The 4,893-nt window shown below is 39.3% G+C and overlaps 1 non-coding gene across 1 annotated transcript; it reads left to right on the top strand.

The window, feature by feature from the left end:
• The first annotated feature begins 429 nt into the window (after positions 1 to 429).
• Trnas-uga lies at positions 430 to 501 on the top strand. Its single transcript has one exon. It is a non-coding gene; the product is annotated as a tRNA-Ser (tRNA).
• The last annotated feature ends 4,392 nt before the right edge of the window (positions 502 to 4,893 follow it).

Raw genomic sequence — 4,893 nt, 5'->3', positions numbered from 1 at the left:
GTGACTTTTTCTACCGTTTTCTCTATCAGGGTTCACTGGCCCCCTCCTGTTCATGTGTTCCATTAAATTGAAATAAAAATAAATAAACAAATCAAACAAATAAACCGAAAGCTCAATTTTCCATGGTGACTTTTTCTACCGTTTTCTCCATCAGGGTTCGCCCCCTCCTGTTCATTCATTTTTCATGAGGTAGGGAGAAAAACACGTAAAAAGAAGGTAAGTAGTACGCAGGCAGGTAGGTACCAGGCAGGATGGTCGGTAAGGTAGAACAGTAGGTAGGTACTTCGCCAAAGAAAACAGCAGAGGCAATGTGTATGCATACAATAGAAATACCTTTCCCTTTGTAATGTTTGTGGCATTACCAGGAAGATGGCATTGAAAATGGGTCCCTATAGGTATAAGGAAAAGAAATATATAGGATCTAAGTCAGCTCCCATGGCGTAGTGGTCATTGCACTCGCCTTGAACGCGGGAGACCCGGGTTCGATTCCCGACGGGGTCAAGAAATTTGTGTCAAGCAAATGATTGACTCCGTGACTGCCTGTTGCGGGGCCCACTCAGCCTCGTGAGGAAAATGAGTAGATAACCAGATAAACTAAATTTACACTCATATTGTGGTCCCGGCCTTGAGTCACTATTCTGAGTCCGCATACACACTATTTTGAGTCCGCATACTTCATACTGCCAGAATGAGACTGAAAAGTCCCTTTACTCCCGCAGTCTAAACAAGGTCTTATGTATTTGGTACAATAATTTTAAAAATGGTTTTTCTGTTGGGAAATACGAAAAAGGAAGAAGAAAAAGAAAAGAAGAAGAATGACACGCAATACATTCGACGTTTTATTCCCTTAAATGCTGCAGCCAGAATTATGAATGCGGAAGTACGGATTTTTACCCCAGGAAGAATCCTGTATGAAGGAGGCAAATATCATTAACATTTAAGTGTGTAGGAGTTTAAAAGCGTGTGTGTACCTACAATTAAAATTCAGACAACCAGAGAGAGATTTTATTATGCTCAAAGATGAATATGTGGAGAGAGAAAGAGATATAAAAATGGAAAGAAGACAGGGAGAGGGAGAGAAAGAGAGATAAAGAGCTGAATTTTAGGAGGAGATGTAATGTAGAGGAGAGGGGGAGAAAGTTAAAAATAAAAAGAGTGTATGTAAAGAGAGGAAAAATAACGGAGAAAGAGAGAGAGAGGGAGAGAGAGAGAGAGAGGAATAGGTAATGAAGTTAAAAAGGCGGATAATGAGGTACAACGAAGATCATGAGGTAGAAAAGTTAAAACAAAGAAGAATAAAAGGAGAGAATAAGCCATAGAGTTAAAGATAAAGCCAAAGTTTAAAGATAAAGCCAAAGTAAAGGGCTCACGAAAAAAATTAGAGAAAATCATACGTTTGAGTGTGGGAGTATGAGAGGGAGGAGACGGAGGAGAAGGAAGAGGACGAAAAAGAAGAAATAGGAAGAAGAAGTCAAACAAGAAGAAAAATACGAAAAAGGAAGAAGAAGGAGGAGAACAAGGAGACGAAAAGAAGAAGAAAAAGAGTACAAAAACGAAAGTAGAAAAAGAAGAACAAGAAGGTTGTGTGAAGGGAAAGTGAAGGGTAGCAAATTTAGTTTCAAACTTCAATGTAAATAAATGAAGGGGAAATTCTGTTGATGAGGCATGATGATCCTTATGTTGACGTCTAACGACATGTGCCCTCTCTCTCCCTCTCCCTATTTTTCTCTCGCACACTCTCTCTCTCTCTCTCTCTTTCTCTTGCCTACTTCCTGGAATCACTCAGGTGTCTCTAGCTCTCTCTAATCTGTAACTGTATTAGAGTACATTAGTAGTGGATGTGCCTCGAAAACAATTTTACATTAGTAGTGGATGTGCCTCGAAAACAATTTTACATTAGTAGTGGATGTGCCTCGAAAACAATAAATTTTACATTAGTAGTGGATGTGCCTCGAAAACAATTCTACATTTATACATACTCGTATGTTGCGTATTGCATATCTAAATTAGATTCTAGGCATTCATAAAATATTAATTTTTCTTCGTCTTCTTCTTCTTCTTCTTCTTCTTCACATGAACTGAAACCCAAACCAGTTGCCTAGGGCCTAGGGCACCTGCATACCAACCACACTCACCGTAGCAACTTCCATACTGGGATTTGATAGCATTACTTCTTTATTTCCCCCTAAAGATACGGATCTAAACCTTCCTGATACCAAATGCTCTTACTGGGTGCACCGATATTGATCAATGTCTAACAGCTGCTACATTATGGTGGGTCCAGACTTGTGCAATGCAACGTGCAAAGCAACGTGCAAAGCGAACGAAGACTTTCTACATTCTCTTTTCCATTATTCCAGATTTAAATCCATCAGAAGAACACAACACGAAGAAAAATCAAGTCGTCTCTGTCTCCTTGCAAAAGCTTACAGCAAAAACATTTTAGTACATAAAAATACATACAATCTTTAGAAAGCAAGAGAGAGCGAGAGAGAGAGAGAGAGAGTGAGAGAGAGAGAAGAAAAAGAGTGGGAGGAAGGAGAGAGAAATATTTTGAAATTTCAGCAGCTTTCTAACTATTCCGTTTCTTTTTTTATTCCATCTCTTTCTCTCTCTTAATCTCTTATTCTTTCTTTCTCCCTCTCCCCCCTCTATCTCTACCTCTCTCTCTCTCTCTCTCTCTCATGCACTCTGTTTCCTTCTTTCTTTATTCCGTTCTCTCCATTTTCTTTCTTTCTCACACATAATTTATTACGATGAAGAGAGAAAAAGTTATTGATGATTGATGAATGAACAGGAAGATAAAGAGAAAGCTGAAAGGAAGGGAGAACATGAGAGACGTAGAAGAGAGATGGAGGGAGAGGAAGAAAGGTGAAAAGGAAAGAGAGAAAATGGAGAAAGAATATAAAGATAAAGGAGACAATTTATTCCGTTCTCTCCATTTTCTTTCTTTCTCACACATAATTTATTACGATGAAGAGAGAAAAAGTTATTGATGATTGATGAATGAACTCTGAATGGAGAGAAGGAAGATAAAGAGAAAGCTGAAAGGAAGGGAGAACGTGAGAGACGTAGAAGAGAGATGGAGGGAGGGCAAGAAAGGTGAAAAGGAAATAGAGAAAATGGAGAAAGAATATAAAGATAAAGGAGACAACAAGACAACAAATAAGAATGTAGGAAAAAGAGACTGGGACAAGACGAAAGAGGGGTAAAGAGACATGGGAAGAGATAGAGGAAGGAATTATAGGGGAAGAGAAAATACGGAAGAGAGAAAAAGTAAGAAAATAAAAATTAAAGAGAGAAAACAGAAGAAAAATAGACCCGAATCCGAAGAAGGGAAAAGAGAGAGAGGGGGGAATAATATAATAAAGAAAGAGAAGGGAAAAAGTTAGAGGAAGAAAACAGAGGAAGGAATAATGTAATGAAGAAAGAGGGGGGAAGAGAAAAGGGAAGAAATGTGGGAAGTTTCGCCGAGACGAAGATGTTATGAGTGCTGGGTTTGGGTTGTACACCTACCTATCGTACGAGTGATTTTCCTTTATGATACCTCAGAGACAGGTTCCTTTTTTTTTACATTTGTATTTATCTCCCCTCAATTTAAAGTCAATATTTAAGGGTATTTGAGTAAATTTTGAGTGTATGGCCGCCATACACGCCCTACATGGACGCTACGCCACTGTGTGTATTACTTACTGTGTTATGAGTGCTGGGTTTGGGTTGTACACCTACCTATCGTACGAGTGATTTTCCTTTATGATACCTCAGAGACAGGTTCCTTTTTTTACATTTGTATTTATCTCCCCTCCCATTTCCTCCTTTACTAATATAACTTATATGACATTTTAAGGGTTAGCCCAGTGGTAACGCCCTTACAGGAGGTCCCGGGTTCGAATCCCATCATCGACAAAATATTTGCACTCACATTTGCAAATATTTCAACGGGTTAAGTACTTTCTGGTGTTCTCGTGTTCACCCAGCGTGGTTTGGTGTAGGTATGGTATTTAGATTTACCCTCGACTGTGTTACTGTGTAGGTAGTTTATATTGACGAGAAATAAGAAAAGGTTTGAAATTTTAAAACTCATAAGGTTTCCTTTGAGTTTTCTAACGAGACCCACACAGCTGAACTCCATACACTAAAAAAGCCCAAAGCCCACTCTGTGGCTTATGGTGGGTCCAGACTTGTGCAATGCAACGTGCAAAGCATTTGCATTGCACGTTGCACGTAAAATCAAATCTGACGAATGCGAACGTTTTTCATGTATCCGAGAATTTTTGTACCGATACTCAACTAGTAATGGCCTATAGTATTAGGTACATCATTTGCATTGCATTGCACGATGCTTTGCAAACACGTCCAAACTAGTGCAACGCACATCAAAGACATTCGCCAGAAAAACGCCAACCTCTCGGATACCCACAAACGTTTGCTGCAATGTTCAAAAAACTTTGCTGCAACTTTCTGTATCGTAGCATGCCCATCCAGTAGTATGCCTCTCATTAGATGAGTGAGAGACACAATACTGCCCATTTAGATGCTCGGTGAACACGAGAACACCAGAAATATTGCTAGGGATGGGCGATATATATCGATATTTCCGAATATCGATATTTCCGAATATCGATATTTCCGAATATCGATATTTCCGAATATCGATATTTTTATAAATATCGCCCATCCCTACGTTGGACCCGAATTTGGCCCTTCTCCGACGAGTACCAAATAGAGCCCTATTGTGTCTTTTTTTTCTCTCCCCTGCTTTAGAATTTGAACCTGGTACCTTTAGACGCGACGCGCGACGAGACATCCATAACTTATATCTAGTGTGGACACTCTTCATTGTAGAACTTCGCGTTCTTTTACATTGACAGAAACTATGTAGGTAAATAGCTA

The sequence above is a fragment of the Diaphorina citri genome, unplaced genomic scaffold (assembly GCF_000475195.1).
Source record: "Diaphorina citri unplaced genomic scaffold, Diaci psyllid genome assembly version 1.1 scaffold4644, whole genome shotgun sequence".
Lineage (NCBI taxonomy): Eukaryota > Metazoa > Arthropoda > Insecta > Hemiptera > Psyllidae > Diaphorina > Diaphorina citri.
This window is presented reverse-complemented; position numbering and strand designations above follow the sequence as displayed.